Below are 20,023 nucleotides of genomic sequence, written 5' to 3'. Positions count from 1 at the left end.
CACTGATAGTGGCTCAAAGTAGGGCCAGTGGAGAAGAAAAACGAATGTGGGTTAAACGAGGCGCTATTGAGACACGCAGTCAGGGGCCAGCAGACAAGCTGTGGCGCAGTAGTCATGGACATTTTGTGTTACCCACCAATTTATTACGACATGCAATCATTTGGGCCCACGGACCCGATCATTGTTCGCGAGTCCAAATTATGAACAAACTAAAAGCTGTCTGGTGGTCACCATATATGGCAGCTACAGTGGACCGTTTGTTGAATGAGTGTGAGGTATGTGCACAGTACAATGTCCGGAAATCATTCACAGCCCCTTTAGCCCACATTCCGGTCCCTGATGGGCCATTCAGACATCTTATGATGGATTTCATAGACATGGGAGCTGAAAATCGAGTTAAACGAATGAGATATGTTTTGGTAGTGATATGCAGATTCAGCCGATGGATTGAGGCAGTAGCCTCTGCAAATCAAGACCATAAAACGGTAGCCAAATTCTTGTGCCGAGATGTCTTTCCAAGATTTGGCATTCCAGATACTATCTCATCTGACAACGGTAGGGCTTTTGTAGCCAAGGTTACACAAGAAACATTCAAACAATTGGGTATCAAACAGAAATTTGGGTGTGTTTATCACCCCCAATCAAATGGGGCGGTGGAACGGGCTAATGGCATTTTAAAGAACAAACTAGCAAAAATCATAGCAGACAACAATGGCAAACTAACCTGGCTGGATGCGTTGCCGCTTGCTTTATTGTCAATGCGCTCACAAACTAACCGAGTAACCCATTTGACACCATTTGAAGCTCTTACAGGTCGGCCGATGCCTATTCCATACCTGAGAGGACCCTACGAAGGACCATCGCTGGAGCAGCTACAAGACGAATGGCATAATTATCTGAGACAGTTAACCCAAATACACAAAACTATCTTTTTGCAGGTCAAAGGTGCTACAGAAGACAAAGAAGCAGAGATTCCACTCGAAAATCAGAGCATCCAGCCTGGTGATCTGGTTTACGTCAAAGTGTTCAAAAAGAAGTGGGACAGGCCCCGCCGAGAAGGTCCTTTTAAAGTTATTCTTGCCTCACGTACAGCAGTCAAAGTAGACGGTAAGGACACTTGGTTTCATTTAAACCACTGCTGTAGGGTTGGTGGCCCAGCGCCCCTGCGGCCTCGGCAAGCTCGTCTTGGCAGAGCCGCCGGGCCAAGGGGGGAAGCAAGAGAAGCCAGAGACCCTACAGCAGCACCGAGGGACGGCCACGCCTCCCTGCAGCCAGAAGAAGCACCGAGGGAAGGCCACGCCTCCCTGCAGCCAGGCGAACACCGGCCAAGGCGCTCACAGAGACTGATTGAACAAAGATGACGCACAGCTTCAGAGAGTAGTGGATCCCTGCCAGATAGAGCAGTGACAGACTCAGATGCAGACTCAGAAACAACTGGAGACGCAGGCCAACAGACAGACAGAAATACAGACCGACAGATAGACAGGCCACAGGAGACATCAGACTCGGACAGCAACTTAGTAGATTTACCGACAGAAGAACCACAGGAAGTACAACCCAGACAAAGCACAGATACACCACACATCCCTAGTGACAGCTCATCTAGTGACGGCTCACTCAGTAGCACATCTAGTAGCACATTTCAACAGTCATCAGAGCAATGATTAAGGAATTATTCAAGGGATTGACAATACTACTGGTGGTCAGTATGGGAGAAAATAGACATCCAAAACATACAACGGACTGTGCCGTGGCCATGGCCGCAATAGCAGCTAAACAAGGCATTCTAAACACAGGAAAAACATATAATTTGGTATACATTAAATCAAAAGCCTACAAGAACATAGGAATACAGGGAAAGCTGGGGGATTACATATTAGGCGAAGCCATTAGCATCAAATGTGAAGAGGAGGGAACACTCAACATAGAGGTAATTTGTGATAAAGGAGGATGCAGGGAAACCAAGCAAGACGTAACTGTTACAGTACATGAAGCCACAAAATGGGTAAAAATCAAACCAAGGAAAAAGAGGACAATTAGAAGCCTAGAAACAAGCAGTCACTTAGGGAGATGGGATCCCAGTACAGACCTAGCCCGCACACAAGGGTTGAAGACCAATTTATTTTACCAATGGTTGAAATTTTCGGCTAGGCAGATCAGTGAAAAGCCTTGCATAGCCTGTCACCGGAAAGGTGTGATACCTCAGGCTAAACCCCTACCTGATATCAACAACTGTTATAGGAGCCCCCAACATAACTCAGACCAAGCAGAATGCTATACACAATGTGTTATGAAAATGGCAGTAGGTGATGAAAAATATGCTGCCGACAGTAAACTTTGTCCAGTGCCTCTAAGTACAGAAGGAACCGTTCCACCTATGATTAAAATAGAGAAAGGGATGATACACCCATTCTGTATAGCTAAAGGCTTAGTAGCACAATACATAAGCGATTGGCAGGTAGGGACGACCCAGCCAAAACACCACATACAGTGTATGCAAAAGCAGCAAGAATACAAACCGGCCAAAACAGCATGGAACATTACCGTCTGTCACACCCTGCCAGCAGCAGGCATACAGTGTGAACAAATAGTACCGGCCACAGGGGGGGTCTGTAATTGGACTGAATCTCACCCATGCTTTATGGGTATCTACTCCAAATTTAGCTAAGGGAACGGTACCCTTAGCTGACATCTTTTGGATATGCGGACAAAAAAGGAAACTCCTGTCATCGCTGTCCCCTAATTGGAAAGGCCTTTGTGCTCCTGTGATGCTCACAGGAGCTATAACAGTAATTGAAATGCCAAATTCAATACAACCCATGCCACAGAAACTTCGTAAGAAAAGAGGAATAATGACACTTAAAACAGACTACAACGTCACAGTAAGAAACGGGATACCAGAAGGGATACCCCGACAGTTAGAAGCCATAGACAGTAGCAGAGTTAAAGCAGATGAAGACGCGGATAAATGGGGATGGGCATTGGCTCTGTTCGGGGTTACTCCAAAAATCTGTTCTAGGTTCCAGGAGGTGCAGTGGATTAATTACTTGTGGTATAATCAGCAAAGATACCTGAACTGGACATTGGCAGCAGTAGGAGCCTTAACCGAACAGCTGCACGCCACCTCGCTAATGACAATGCAAAATAGATTAGCTATCGAGATGATGATGGCTGATGAACAAGGAGTTTGTATTATGATCAAAGCCACCGAATGTTGCACAGCTATTCCCATGCATACAGGGGAAGACGGAAATTTGACAGAGCTCTTAATCACACTTGAAGAGATGCAACAGGAACTGTTAAGTAACTCCATAGGAGGGAGAAATTAAACTGACGATTCTGGATACATTGTAGGGAATGGAATGAATATTGGCCCACTATTTTCACTGTTTGGGACTCTAAGGAGAGGGTGGATATCATGGAAAGACTGGATATACCAGATAGGTGTAGTCTTGGCACTAACAGGGGTGGCGGTCTTGCTGGTAATATGTTGTGGTATTCCCTTGATAAAATTTCTGGTCAATAAATTGATTTCATCCACAGTAGGACAGCTCCCACTGTTAGCCATCCGAGCCCTAGAAGAAAGCACAAACGAAACAGACAGAGAACCAGAATATATGGAAATGGATGAAATACCAATTATCCTCCCCGACAGCCCCCAGCTCCCTAATATTGTGGCGTATACCCCAGATAGGGAGGACTGGGATGGACCGTGCTTGGTGATATTGTAGACGAGGAAGAAGACATGCACGCACATTTACATTCACACACATGCACCCACAAAAATGAGGGATAGGATAGACAATATCTGAAAGAATGACATGGAGCTGTAATAATGAACGTATATGTATATTACTAGGACACAGGAGTATGGCTGAGAGACCAGACTCCCCTGATCAGGGACCTATGCCTGATCTGCCTCTATCAAGTCTGATTGGACTCTCAGAACTGTTTGGAGAAGAGGATATACAGGAGGGATGGTCGAGCCATGATTGGTCGCCACAGCCGCCTTCCATCCAGCAGCTAAACCAGTTGGCAACAGAAGGATCTTCATCGTTCCAGCACCTGGCGATGACGGCTTCACAGAATCTGCCTGCAGCAAGAGTCGGCCCGAGGACTCCACCATCACCTGAAGGACCCTTTGGACTCAGGAACACACCCCTTCCGCAGATGCCATGGAGACAGTCACATGTGCCAGTGGCAACGATACCCTCCAGGGGAGGCAGCCAAGGTCGGCCATATGCAGCAACTGCCCGAGTGCATCCTAGACCCAATTCACTGCTAGGACCTGTCCCCAGCTTTCCACCCCCAAGGCAGGAGAGATATTCCGATCAGCCCAGTACCTCTGGAGGAGGATCAGCAGGGGTGGACCTTAGTCGAACTCACCCACCAGGACAGAGGGGAGCTTTGTACAGGCTGCTAAATGCCCAGAGTGTCCCAACCACTTGCCTGTGCGACATCAACAATACTCCCCCCACACACGAAATGCCTTCCCCCTTGTACTTCCTGTCCCCTGGACTGCACAACCTTAATCTGGTCATGGTCACCCCACAGGACATGGCAATCTTGGTTCGAGAGCTTCGTCTTCCACAAGAGTCTGTTCCAAAAACCTTGGAGCAGCTCCTGCCCCTCACAAATCACATTCCCCATGAGCTATTTGAGGAAATCATGCCACAACTGAGTCAGACAGCTGCATACCTGTTAAGGATACACCGTGACAATGCCAACATCTCTTGTGCTCAGGAGGGCCTCCATACTCAACTGTGTGGTCTTCAGTCTAGTATGGACATGCTAGCCAGCATGATGGAGCATATGGAAAGGGAGCAGCTAGGACTGGCCACCACCACCCTGAATGTGGGCAAGAATTCTCTGGGGGCCCTGTACAACCTGGCCAAGCAGCACAAGGAGCTGGAAAGATCCATCAGAGAACTGCACGACTGTCTGAAAGCCAGAATTCCTGATCCTTCCCCCACTACCCCTGAAAGGCCAACCTCCCCATATTCCCCAACTTCTCCCAAAACTTCAGATGCTGAGTAAATGCTGAGGAGCGCGGACTGACGTAATGGCACTGAACACGGACGATGACCTTGGTTCTTGAGTTTGAATTACGGACTGGTTTCAGAAATCTGAGTGTAAATAAAAACAAAGAAGGATATATGTAAGTAACGAAGGTTGGGTAAATGTCTGTCCTTACCATCATCTGCGTAACACAGATAAAGCTAAATGCATACACATAGATATCACATTGCAAAGTTATAAAAAGGGGACCCTTACACGGCGTGTTTGTAGATTTAGTAGTAAAGATGCACCATAGGGACCCCTTTTTCTTAAATTATAGCATGCCTCAAGAGACATGCATCGCCTAAATTTGGCGTCTGGCCAAAAAGGGCATTAGAAAACAAGCTGAAAAAGAAGAAAAACAAAGTGGAGAATGTTGAGAAATGGCCTATAATGAAAACCATTATATGATTGACTAAGGCAAATGACTTAAGGACGGACATGAAGGGAAACCATTTATTGTGTTTATCATTTAACTAGATATAGCTGCGCAACCTTAGAATAGTTTCTTGATTGGTTGACTAAATAGTGGTAACGTAGGGGTTATTTGATACATTTAAAAAAATAAATGTGTGACGCTTTAACAAAATAATATGTAGAACCACGTATAATGGGTTGGAGCCTCTGGTTGAGTGAGACAATAGATGCCAGAAGATGATTGGGGTTGCACTGATGTCAATGTAAAGCCTTTACTTTGCCATGATTAAGAGGTTGCTGTAACTTGTTTTATGTGGCCATTTTAAGTGCCTTGAATTACACCAAAACTCAATGTTTGAATGTCACCTTGTGATGATATAATCCAGCTAATTGATCACCTTGTGCCTTAGTATGTAGGTTCACCTGCACTTCAATATATTTACCGCGTGAAGTATCACTGATATTCATATCCGCACCAGAGTTATCAGTAATTCGAGTGATGTGTTTTTCTTTTATTATTGCAATGCACAAATGAGGATGTCTTGTCAGTAAACAACCCAAGAGTATAGTTGATGTAATGGGACTCTTTCGAGTCCCAGAGGAGGGACTGTAGAAGAATTTTTAGGTCCTTATTTGAACTATGATGAACTATCAAGTGTCCTGATCCGAACTGTATGTCCTCTGGTTGAACTAGCAGGTGTTCAACCCAAAAAAAAGGGCTCTATTAGTCATTCAGTCTGTCAGGGGCTTTCCAAGGCCTTTTAGGTGCTTTTCCACAGGCCACGTGCAGGGGCCTCAGGCCAGCTGCACCTGTGGCTGAGGCCACGTGCGGGGGGGACCTCAGGCCAGCTGCACCTGTGGCTGAAGGTCTTTTAAAAAAATCAGTTGTAAATCCTTCACGTTTTAATGGGAGCGTTTGTCACATTGAAATAATGGCCTAACACCTGCTTAGGGTTCACTAGAGGACGCTTCCAATAGAAAACCATGTCTTGGGAATGAAATAAATAAAAAAGTCGAAGGAGGAGCGATGCCCGCGGGTCTCCAATAAATAGATGAGCGCGGTTGTCATATGTTCAGTCTCTCTAGAGGACTCAGTTTGTCTAAGCTCTGTGTCGAAGGCTTAAATAAACTTAAAAACTCTGTGCATTTTATCTTGCTTAAGGCTGAATTATTCTAAAGTGTTGTGTCCTTTTCTAGCATATCACTTGCAATTAGTTTGTGTTATCTAAAAGAAGACATCCCGAGAAGACTAAAGACGAGCCACGACAATAGCCGCCATTATTTGAGGTAAGACCCTGAAGTTTTGTCGACTTAAATAAGATTAGCCTCCTCTGTACCAGGCTAAAAACTTTAGTCAGGCAACACAAAACCATAGTGGATCCAAGATGGTGGCAGGTCACTAGAGTGCTGTGTTGCTCTGAGAAGCATGTTTTTTTATGTGTTGTTATGTGATTTTAGACTGCAAAATAGTGTCTTTTAAGTTGCAAAATCTAGACCTTTTTGAGCTTTTAATATTTCAGTTTTTAAAACATTCTGGACTCTAAATTGGAGCATAGGGATGTACTACTAGCCTGCCTGTTGCTCTCCATCTCGACCTGCCTGCTAGCTGCTCTCCACCTGGGCCTGGCCGCTAGCTGCTCTCCATCTGGGCCTGCCTGCTCTGGCACTAGCTGCTCTCTACCTGGGCCTGCCTGCCCTGCAGCTAGCTGCTCTACACCTGGACTTGCCAGCGAGCTGTTCTCCACCTGGGCCTGCTCGCTCTGCTGCTAGCTGTTCTCCACCTGGGCCTGCTCGCTCTGCTGCTAGCTATTCTCCACCTGGGCCTGCTCGCTCTGCTGCTAGCTGCTTTCCACCTGGGCCTGCTCATTCTGCAGCTAGCTGTTCTACACCTGGGCCTGCTCGCTCTGCTGCTAGCTGCTCTCCACCTCTGCCTGCTCATTCTGCTGCTAGCTGTTCTACACCTGGGCTTGCCTGCTCTGCTGCTAGCTGCTCTCCACCTGGGCCTGCTCGTTCTGCTGCTAGCTGTTCTCCACCTGGGCCTGCTCGCTCTGCTGCTAGCTGCTCTCCACCTGGGCCTGTCTGGTATCTACTGTACACCTGGGCCTGTGTGCTAGCTGCTCTCCACCTGGGCCTGTCTGCTAGCTGCTGTACACCTGGGCCTGTCTGCTAGCTGCTCTCCACCTGGGCCTGTCTGCTAGCTGCTCTCCACCTGGGCCTGCACTGCCCAGCTGCTAGCTGCTCTCCACCTCGGCCTGTCTGCAGCGGCAGCCCTCATGTTCGACCTCCTCGTGTAAAGACCGACGAGGGATAAGACCTGCAAGTCTACCTGTGCAAGTCCACCGAAGCTAGGACACCGACAAGGAATGTAATTATATAAATTCTAACCTACATGGACAATCTGCTTCCAGAGAATCCCTGTAATCTACAAGAGACGCAAGCCTTTCTACCAGACCTACCAACACAGAAACTTGTCCAATCTCTCACCACTGCAACCCAACACCACTGCAACCAGCTCCTTCACTGTTGGACTCTGGAACTGCCAATCTGCTGTCAACAAAGCTGACTTCATCTCAGCCTATGCCAGTAGCCTCTCTGTAGACCTGTTGGCATTAACAGAAACTTGATTGAAGCCTGAAAACACAGCTACCCCAGCAGCACAGTCCTCTACCCACTCCTTCTCACACACCCCGCGTCTAATACAATGAGGAGGAGGAACGGGGATCCTAATCCACAATCAATGGAACTACGCTCCCCTGCTGCCAAACAATAACTACAGCTCCTTCGAATACCACGCCATCAAGGTGACGGCTCCAAGCAAGGTGTCTGTAGTTGTGGTCTACCGTCCCCCAGGACCACTAGGTGACTTTGGTGACGAACTGGACACACTGATCTCCTCCATCCCAGACCTGGACTGTCCCCTACTCGTCCTCGGTGATTTCAACATACACCTAGACAAGCCATATGCCTCAGACTTCAAGGCCCTGATTAACTCATTTGACATTCAACTAGCCAGCTGCTCTCCGACTCACAAAAATGGAAACCAACTCAACCTGATCCTGACTAAGAACTGTCAAGCAAATGACATGAAGATCACACCATTGCACATGTCAGACAATTTTTTTCATCCATTTCATAATCTGCCTACCTGAGCTACCAGCTAGCCCTCCTCCTGTGGTCACATACCGACGTAATTTACGCAAACTGCCACCTACTCGCTTTGCATCAGTGGCGCCTCTGCCTTGCCTCCACCCACCACACTCTCCTCACTAGATGTGGATACTGCTACTGAGTCGCTCAACTCCACACTGAACTCCTGCCTGGACAACCTGTGCCCTCTAGCCACTAAACCTGCACAATCTTCCCAACCCCGACCATGGTTGACTGAAACCATCCGCGCCCTACGTACTACCCTCAGAGCGATGGAAGGGAAGTGGCACAAAACCTGCAACCCATCTGACCTAGAAAATCTACAATCTCTACTAGCCTCCTTCGCCACCTTTGTAACAACTGCCAAGATGGCCTACTACAACGACAAGATCAGCAACACTACAGACTCACGTAAACTGTTTTCTACCTTCAAATCATTGCTCAACCCTCCTCCCCCTCCTGCTGCCACAGATCTCAACCCGGACAACTTTGCAACCTTTTTCACTGAAAAGGTAGCAAACATCAGCAAGCAATTCTGCGACCCTCCCTCCTCCTCTGAATACTCACCTCAGGAAACCACACCCACTGCTGCAACACTCTGTGAATTTACTCCACTCTCTGAGGGTGATGTCTCTAAACTCATCACAGAGAGCCGTCCCACTACCTGCCTACTGGACCCAGTGCCTACAAACCTGCTTCAAGACGTTGCTCCAACAGTGGTCCCAGTGATTACATTCATCATGAACTCCTCACTGTCCTCTGGCACCGTCCCCTCTGCCTTCAAACAAGCAAGGGTAACACCGCTACTGAAGAAGCCTACACTCAACCCAGCACAGGTTGAAAACTACCACCCTGTCTCACTGCTTCCCTTCCTATCTAAAACCCTGGAAAGGGCAGTTGCAAAACAGGTTACCAACTTCCTCAATCAGAACGGACTACTGTACCCAAAACATTCCGGCTTCAGAAGTGGACATTCAACTGAAACCGCCATATTGTCAGTAACTAAAGCTCTGAGGACTGCAAGAATGGAAGGACTATCCTCTGTCCTCATCCTACTAGACCTAACAGCAGCCTTTGACACAGTCAACCACAAGATACTCCTTAGGATACTCACAACCATGGGAATCACTGGTGCTGTCCACTCCTGGTTCAACTCCTACCTTTCTGGATGCTCCTTCAATGTGTCATGGCAAAGAAAATTGTCTTTAACTCACACCCTCACCACAGGAGTACCCCAAGGATCAGTGCTGGGGCCCCTTCTGTTTGCAATGTACACCACCTCCCTGGGACATGTCATTCGAGCACATGGGTTCTCCTATCACTGCTATGCTGACGATACCCAGATGTACCTGTCGTTCCAACCAGATGACTCCACGGTTTCAGCACGCATCTCGGCCTGCCTCTTTGACCTGTCAACATGGATGAAGGAACACCACCTACAGTTGAACCTGTCCACGTCAGAGCTCCTAGTGATCCCAGCTAAAGAGTCAATCTGTCACAACATCAACCTCAACATGGGCTCTGCCACTGTGGCCCCAAACAAAGTCGCCAAAAACCTTGGCATCATGATCGATGACAATCTGGCATTCTCCAACCATACTGCATCAGTCGCCCCGGCCTGTCGATTTGTGCTGTACAACATACAGAAAATAAGACCCTACCTGACCCAACATGCAGCGCAACTACTGGTTCAGGCCATGGTTATCTCCCACCTGGATTATTGCAACTCCCTCCTGGCAGGTCTACCTGCTTGTGCAATAAAACCACTCCAGATGGTCCAGAATGCGGCGACGCGTTTGGTATTCACTCAACCCAAAAGGGCCGATGTTACTCTTCTATTTATCAAGTTGCACTGGCTACCGGTGGCTGCCCGGATCAAGCACAAGGCCCTAACCCTTGCCTACAAAACCACCTCAGGAACGGCCCCAGCTCATCTGAAGGACATACTAAGGCTGTATGTTCCTGCCAGAGAACTGCACTCCTCCAATACAAACCGCCTAGCCGTGCCCCCTGCTCGCTCTAAGCGTTCCCAGTCAAAACTGTTCTCTGTCACTGTCCCTCAGTGGTGGAACAAACCTCCAGAAGCAACAAGACTAGGATCATCTCTCTCAACCTTCAAGAAGCAAGTAAAGACTCTCCTCTTTCGTGACTATTTACTGCACTGATGCCTGAGCTAGCCCAGACCCGGGGTAGACTCTAAGGCATGTTGTGCGTTGGGTTTGTGGGCGTGTGTGTATGTGTGTCTACTCTACTTAACCCTGTGTTAATGTACTTAAATAAATAAAAAAAAACCTAACCCCACTTGGTATTTGCACCTATTGTTCTGTATATTTCCTGTGCACTTTGTATCTGCAAGTGTTATATGCTATGATTATGTTCTCGATTGTAAGTCGCTTTAGATAAAAGCGTCTGCCAAATGTAATGTAATGTAATGTAAGCGCTTTGTGCAACGACTAACATCAAACAATTAGTCAACTAAGTGATTTTATTTGACTAAACAAGATTAGCCTGCTTCAAGAAATGGGGCTTTGATTGGTGGAATGCCGCATAGATGGTTGTCCTTCTGGAAGGTTCTCCTCTCTCCAGAGAGGAATGCTGGAATTCTGACTGAGTGGCCATCGGATTCTTGGTCACCTCACTGACTAAGGTCCTTCTCCTCCAATTGTTCAGTTTAGATGGGCAGCCAGCTCTAGGACGAGTCCTGGTGGATCTGAACTTCTTCCATTTACAAATGATTTGTGCCTTGAGACAATCCTCTCTCGGAGTCTACAGACAATTTCTTTGACTTCATGCTTGGTTTGTCCTCTGACATGCATTGTCAACTGTGGGACCTTATCTGGCTGGGTGGACAGAGATGTCTAGACACAAATGCTGGACTCAACAACACAGGTCTGGTTTGTAAAAACATTTACTGAAGTATTCAGTGGGATCGGGGTACACAGCAAAGCAGTCCAAAATAAGCCACCAAATCCAAAACATCAGGCGTGCATCAGGTATAAACAGGCAGGTGGTCAAAATACAATGTGGTAGCAGGACTTGGAAACCTATAACACAGAGGTGGAAGTGAAGACACAAGGCACAACGATCTGGTGGAGAACTAGTGCAACCAGTGGAACTTAAATACACCCAGGTGATGAGCTGCAGAATAGAAACAGGTGTGTGGAAAGCTCCAGAACAGGGTGTGGCCAAGACAGAGTGTAACACCCACCAACAAGCACTAAGTGAGACAGACAAGAGAGATAGGGACAGACAAAGCCCAAGCAGGAAAAACCCAGGAAGAGAAATCACACACTGAAAAAAAAAACAAGCAAAAACTAAATTAGCAGAACTAAACAGAACATAAAGATGATACAAAAGTCCAGATCATGAAGTCAAGTGTAGACAAGTGTGTGTCATTCCAAATCATGTCCAGTCAACTGAATTTACCCCCAGGTGGACTCTAATTAAGCTGTAGAAACATCTCAAGGAAATAGGATCCACCTGAGCACAATTTTAAGCTTTGTGGCAAAGGTTTTGCATACTTATGTACTTATGATTTCTTTTTATTATTGTTATTATTATTTTAATAGCTTTGCAAAAATCTCAAAACTTTTTCTCACATTGTTATTATGGGGTAATGTGTGTAGAATTTTGAGGAGAAAAAAATATTTAATCCATTTTGGAATAAGGCTGTAACATAAAATGTGGAAAAACGTGAAGCACTGTGAATACTTTTCTGGATGCACTCCAAGGATAAAATTCATTATTTAATATGGATGCACATTCACAAACCATCCAGCAGGTCTCAGTGCTGGTGTTCAACATGTCTTCTTTTTGATCCAGACTCAATGTTTCAAAACCCAGGTTCTGTATAGGTCTCAAAATGTTGAGAAACAGCTTCAAATTTGTTTAATTCAAGTACTTTCCCATTCTGTTGTATATGAGGTCTGTTAGAAAAGTATCCAACCTTTTTATTTTTTTCAAAAACCATATGGATTTGAATCACGTGTGATTGTATCAGCCAAGCTTGAACCTTCGTGCGCATGCGTGAGTTTTTTCACGCCTGTCGGTTGCGTCATTCACCTGTGAGCAGGCTTTGTGTGAGCACTGGTCCACCCTCTCGTCGTTTTTTTTATTGCGAATAAATGTCTGAACAATTTGGAGCTTTGCTGCATCAATTTTTTCCAGAAACTGTGAGAGACCTCCAGGTGGACACCGTTTGGAAAATTAATATGGCTTTCAGGGATGATTTTATGGGGATTACACAGATTAAGGAGTGATCCAGACGGTTTAAAGACCGCCCACAACTGCTGAGAGTGCGGCGCGCTCCCAGCCCCCATCGACAGGCTCAAACCCCGCTGGAACAACCAGATCATTTCCAACGTGAAGGCTTTGTTGATCCAGGATCTCGTCTGACTTTCACAAACAGGCTGAAGATGTGGACATCAGCACTTTTTCGGTACATTCCACCATTACAGGAGTTTTTTTCATGGAAAGAAAAGCGGAGGGACGCGCCACAGAGCCGTTCATTATGTGGGACAAAACCACCTCGGTGTTGCTCTCACAGGACGGCTTAAATGTGGATTTCAGATGGCTGTCGGTTGCTTTTCAGTCGTGTGAATATCCGATTGTGATTGTGCATGAGCTGGACCTGCCCCAACATGTCCTGGAAGGCTTCATCACGGCGTTGCTTTGCGCCATGCAGCTCCACCGCGACGCGCGGAATTCCTCCGCATGTCTGTCTCAATGTGCCGAAAAAATGCTGATGTCCACTCTTTCCGCCGCTTTCAGCCGCTCCTCTTTCCATGACAAAAACTCCTGTAACAGTGGAATGTGCCGTTCATTTCTAAACTAGACGCTGTCTTGATCTGGTATGTTGTCTGACTAGCACAGGAATTGTGAAAGAGTGGACATCAGCATTTTTTCGGCACATTGAGACAGACATGCGGAGGAATTCCGCACGTCGCGGTGGAGCTGCATGGCGCAATGCAACGCCGTGATGAAGCCTCACAGGACATGTTGGGGCAGGTCCAGCTCATGCACAATCACAATCGGATAATCACATGACTGAACAGCAACCGGAATCCATCTGAAATCCACATTTAAGCCGTCCTGTGAGACCAACACCGAGGTGGTTTTGTCTCGCATAATGAACGGCTCCGTGGCGCATCCCTCCGCTTTTTTTTCCATGAAAAAAACTCCTGTAACGGTGGAATGTACCGAAAAAGTGCTGATGTCCACATCTTCAGCCTGTTTATGAAAGTCAGACGAGGTCCCGGATCAACAAAGCTTTCACGTTGGAAATGATCTGGTTGTTCCAGCGGGGTTTGAGCCTGTCGATGGGGGCTGGGAGCGCGCCGCGCTCTCAGCAGTTGTGGGCGGTCTTTAAACCGTCTGGATCACTCCTTAATCTGTGTAATCCCCATAAAATCGTCCCTGAAAGCCATATTAATTTTCTGAATGGTGTCCACCTGGAGGTCTCTCACAGTTTCTGGAAAAAATTGATGCAGAAAAGCTCCAAATCTTTCAGACATTTATTCGCAATAAAAAAACGACGAGACGGTGGACCACTGCTCACACAAAGCCTGCTCACAGGCGAATGACGCAACCGACAGGCGTGAAAAAATTCACGCATGCGCACGAAGGTTCAAGCTTGGCTGATGCAATCACACATGATTCAAATCCATATGGTTTTTGAAAAAAAATAAAAAGGTCGGATACTTTTCTAACAGACCTCGTATTTTGTTCTGCATTTGTACAAATGGTGGACATTGTGATTCTCCACATGATTTACAGCTTGTTAGCTGATGGTTCCATGAATTTGGGCACTGCATCCAGCAGGTGGTAGACATGTCTACAGGATATAACAGGCAAAATTGGGTTTTTGGTTTTGTGTTTTTTTTTTTTGTTTTTTTTTTTTGTTTGTTTTTTGTTTGTTTGTTTTTGTTTTTTTCGATAGATGTGGCGCAACAATTTTAGCCATTGTCTAATGACTCAGCTCTCCTTATCTGCTCTTTTGATCTGGTAAGTTATAAGCAAACGGGTTATAAGATGATAGCACAGTCAGGTCCATAAGTAATTGGACAGTGACAATTTTTCTAATTTTACAACTGTTCATCATTGCAAAGGAACTGAATTGAAACAATCAAGATGTGCTTTTAGTGTATACTGTTAGCTTTAATTCAAGTGAGATTACCAAATATTACATTAATTATTTAGGAATTACAGCCATTTTATACACAGTGCCTCCATTTTCAGAGGCCAGCAGTAATAGAACTTTTTTAAATTTATTTTTTTAAAAAGATTGTTTTACTCCAAATTGTCAAGTCATATCTAGGAGCATGCACAGGTGCGATGCTTTGTCACATCCATGACCCAACAAACCATCGCACCACTGAATATGTCTTTGACTTCATTTACATCAATCATCAAGAAATATAGAAATATAAAGAATATACGTAGTGTAAATCTGTCTGGAACAGGCAGTTCTCAAAGAGTGATTGTGCAAGAAGGGGACTTGTAGGGGAAGCCACAAAGACGGGGGGCCCAGCCTTTTTTAAACCAAGGTCTACTTTTAAAGTTGACAGTGTATCGAGATCTACAACACCATATTGAACACCACAGCATAGCCACAATTTATTGTGCACCAATATAATAACACACTTTTATGGCACAAAGTTTAACAGTAATAATACATTAAAGTAAATGTGCATGGTGCAAAGAATAAGCACAAGTAGGCCTGGGATTGGCCCGTAACAACATAACAACAAACAACCCAAATAATACAATGTCTAATTCAAGTTGGCAAATTGTTCCTTACCTTAGTTGGACTTCTGGTACTGAGAGGAGGAAGCTACTCTGTCATAGTCCGGACAGTAGGAGTTGAGTACCAACTGTAAGTAGGCCGCAAGGTGGTCATCAGTCATGGTGGATGTGTATTTTGACTTGATGATTTTCATGTGTGAAAAGGCAGACTCACACAAATATGTCGATCCAAAAAATGCAGTCAAATTCTGTGCAGTTTGTCTGAGGTTGGGGTGCTTCTCTGTCTCCATTAGATTCCAGAATTGGACATTCATGTCTGGATTTGAGCTCAATGTCATTTTTCAGTGTGAAGATGAGGATCTCATTCTCAGTAGCACAGCTATCCAGGTTGAAGAGTGGTGCCACTTTGCACATTATACAATCCACATCTATGTTTACCCCAAATGTAAAACAGAGAAAACTGACAGGCTCAATGGATGCAAAATCAGTAAAGCACCTGTCAAATTCTGACAAGATGCTCTGCTCTTGATCATTATAACGTGCACTCTCAAACTTCGCACAGTCTGCCCTGACGTTAAAGCTCTGTGTCCATGTGTGAAAAGTTCCATAGGTCACACCTAATGTCTTTGTGCACCACCAGGTCTGTGTTCTGCCTGTACCATATTTCCAGGCATTTATGTATTTCAAACCGTGCTCAGACCCAGTGCATCAACGAGGCAGGTCTTAACAAATTGCTGCTTGCTGCCTGCACTGTAATATGGTATTAGATTTCACACATGGGTGATTCTTTAACTACGGGCACTATTGGCCAAGTAAATGTAATTTCCACCATACCATTGCCTTACAATATAAAGCGCCTTGGGGCAACTGTTTGTTGTGATTTGGCGCTATATACATGTGCTCTGATGCCACTGTTTATCTCCATAGAAACTACCCAAACAATCTTTCATACAAACTGTTTAAAGGGACATTACAGTGTTGTGGTGGAAATTACAGCAATAGTGTGGGACAACTACATTTTGTTTAAAAAAATCACAACAGTTGTATGACATTGAATACCCCAATTATGTTTTGATTATTTTACTGATATTTTATTCAGAGATATTTTAAAACATTAGAAAAAACGTTTCTTTACCATTCATTTTTATCATTGAAGATCAAAAGTCTGGGTGTGGGACAAGCACAAAACGGCAATATTTGCATATAATGATGCTGAAAAAAGGTGAAAAAGAACAAATTTCTTAACACACTTTCATTGTAAAGATAACTATAAAAGTGTGAAATTTCCCCTTTTTTCTGTTTTTCATACAATATGATCAAAGGACATAATAAGTGCCCGTAATCTAAGAATCACCCACATATCCCTGAGTGTGGCGAACGAAAGACAGCCACTTTAGATCAGAGCCCTCTGCGTGTCTGCAAACCCTCTATGTGACCTGACGTCCACCTGCTAAATGACGGAGACTGCAAAGGCTGTGACTGGTCACTTTTCCGGTGTCACTCCTTCCTCTCCCGTCATAATTTAATAGTTTTTGCAGTGCGCACATTGACTGCATTTCAATCATGGATCAAATATGTTTGGCAGAAAAGCCGGCAAATATGATCAACTTTATAACATGTTGTTATTGTGTTATTGTCAGTGTTTATTCTGAGGATGTGAAACATCTCTTCGTCCGCAGTGAGTGGAAGTGATTCGAAAAAGAAAAGAAGTGAAAACTTCACCCAGGCCAAAACGTAAACTCTCCTTGAGGAACTACAGCTCAAAAGAGAAACCCTGCTGTCAAAATTAAATAACATGGAAAAAAAAGGGCTAAATAGAGGTTGGATTTATATTACTGGGTTAATGTTTTAGTGTGGTAAAAAAAAAAAAGTAGATTCCTGTTTGTGGAACCTAGAAAATTGTAAGGAACCCTCAACACTATGGGGTGAAACATTTGATATGCAGTCTTTCATTGTCAAAAGTCAATATTTTCATATTTTTTCAAAGAAAATTATATTACCCCTCTTATTTTATATACAACAGGTTAGTTAATATTCATTAAACTGTAGCTTATAAAATGCATGACTGCTTGCCTAGTGGGTACAAAAAGATTAAAACTCATTAGGGTTTTGTTTTTTAAGATATGAGATTGAATTGCCCAACACGTAAAGATCTCAAGAGGGATTTGACGGTTGGCACCATGAGGAGGTTCTTTGTCTTCAGGCACAGCAATCGCTGCCATCTTGGTGTTAGACCAGGACTAACAGGCTTAAACCGCCTCAGCTGGGTGGTCTCAATTTTAAACATTTGGACTCAGATTAGACAGGTCTAACTTGCCTAGTGTGACTCCATAACATACTATCATTTTTAATCTTTAAAGTCTGAGTGCAAAGCTCAGTCTATCTCCCTTAGTACTGTTTCATAAACCTGATCCCTGGTACCTATTTTATGATGCTGAATAAGGTACCCCTTTATACCATTAACAAATTGCCAAACTAATTGCATTTTATGATCGAATTATACTACTCGTTTCATTCATGATTTTATGAGGTATCGTAATCTTTTATTTTTTATTTGATATTGTAACATAGGAGTTACAATGTGTATTCCAGACAACAACGGGCGTAAAGTAGTCACATGTCAAACACTATGTCCCTCAGTGGCTTGTACATTTTCCTCTCAAAGGATGTGGTGAAACTTGGGACTGAACTGCAGAGTGCATGAATTAAGCCTTTGTACGCTTTATAAATGAGTGCTCCGTTTGTCGATAGCACCATGAAAGAAAGTGATTATTTTCTCTGGTGCAAGCACTTTATCATGGGATTCACATTTAGTGAAAATACAAGACAGAAATAGAATTATTTTATAACATATTTTACCTAAAATCATCTCTTTTTTGTATTGCAAACTATTTTTAATATTGGCACATTTAATATTGTAAATATTGCTAAATAAATGCAGTGTACATTGTTGTAGTGTTTAAAAAAAAACCTGCACTAAAATAGAAAATACTCTGATTTCTGATTGCTTTCTCTCAGCACAGCCTGCAAGTTTCTTCTTCACCTTTAGATGGGGTCAGCGCCTCATCAACCAACCGGTGCCTGTTAGCAGAAACAGTGCAGTGAATGAGGTCACATCACACAGGTTCAATTTGAACTTGTCAGGAGCACCCAACAGTTTGTGTTGACATGCTCTGACATGGTACAGCTCTGTGACATGCTCCAACTGAAAATCTGGTTGTCAACACACCTTTACTCTGCTCATGTGAAGGTATCGTATTCTGCACATTTTCAGCAAGTTAACAAATATCATCAGGTGTCCTAAAACAGATACTGAAGTGTGGAGATAAAAATAGCCCACAGACACCGAGGCAATGCCTTTAATTTAAAGCTACAGTGTGCAGGATTTAGGGGTGTTTATTAGCAGAAATGGATTATAGCATTAATTGCCGTTTGTTCATTAGTGTCTAATTTCCTGCAACATTGAATCAGTGTGTTTTCATGAGCTTAGAATGAGCCCTTCATATCTCCAGGGGAGCGGTCCCCTCACGGAGGCTGCCATGTTCATACATTAGCCCAAAGGGGACATATGTACTTTTTGTATCTTGCAGTGCAGCAAGAAAACTCAAGAAAAAAGAAAAGGAATTATGCCGATTGATAGATCAATCAATTGATAGAGCCATAGATAGATAGGTTACTTCCTGTTCCATGCAATTTTTAAAATAATTGCATAACATTTTTTTAAAAAGTTGTTTTCCTGAATCTTCATTGTCATCTGGATGTACCCCAAAAACTCTAAAGACTTCGTTCCTACCAAAGATCCACCTAGTTCAAACTTTTATTGAAATCCATTCATAACATTTTGTGATATCCTGCTAATAAATCATCTTCAAAATTCACCTTGCAGTACAATGCCTCTTAGAGTAGGACCATCTCAGCTCACCCATCTACTTCAGCAAACCCTGCACCACCCTTGGGGGCCACACAGGGCATCCCCCACAAAGTCGAAAAGTGACAAACCTACTGGAAAACAAACCTAGATAAGTGAGACACATGTAGACCCCAGTCACTGCCCAAGCTCATAACCAGTCTGTTGGTCTATGTGCCCCAAAAGGATCCCAGCTTGTGGTCTTTCACAGGTGTCAGCAGGTCTTTATCTCCGGTCACTGGAGTCAAATCAAAGACAGGGTTTTAGAATACTTTGACTTGACTCCTTGGTAGAGTTAAGTGGTTAGTGAACTTGGTTTTAGTGCGGAAGGCTCCTGGTTCAAACCCCACCCCTGCCACATTTCTCCATGTAATGTGGAGTTGCGACAGGAAGGGCATCCAATGTAAAACTTGAGCCCATTCAACATGCAGATGCACCTCGGTGACCCTATTGTTTTCGCTCAGATTTTTAATTTTAGCCCCCCTCAAGTGCAATACCCAGGTTGTTGCTCTGATCAACATCAAACTTTGCACTACTGGGCCTCACAAATGAGCTTGATGAGTCTTAACCTACCTGAGAAATAAAAGGCAGACTTTCTGTGAAAAACATGACACTGGAAATTGGACTTATCTCCTTAACGGAAACTCCGATCTGGATGAAACTCACCTGTTTCATGCACACTGGTGCCAGAGAGGTTGCCTGATTAAAATAGTTTAGACTGGACACTAAGGGACGCTATCAATCTCAAAG

The 20,023-nt window shown here is 44.4% G+C and overlaps 1 long non-coding RNA gene across 1 annotated transcript; it reads left to right on the top strand.

Moving 5' to 3' along the window:
• Positions 1–3,037: 3,037 nt before the first annotated feature.
• LOC117501901 lies at positions 3,038–18,948 on the top strand. Its single transcript, XR_004558122.1, has 3 exons — positions 3,038–3,049; positions 5,957–5,971; positions 18,838–18,948. It is a non-coding gene; the product is annotated as an uncharacterized LOC117501901 (long non-coding RNA).
• The last annotated feature ends 1,075 nt before the right edge of the window (positions 18,949–20,023 follow it).

This window comes from Thalassophryne amazonica, chromosome 20 (genome assembly GCF_902500255.1).
Source record: "Thalassophryne amazonica chromosome 20, fThaAma1.1, whole genome shotgun sequence".
Classification (NCBI taxonomy): Eukaryota; Metazoa; Chordata; class Actinopteri; order Batrachoidiformes; family Batrachoididae; genus Thalassophryne; species Thalassophryne amazonica.
Note: the sequence above shows the minus strand (reverse complement) of the source record. Positions and strands in the feature narration are given on the sequence as shown.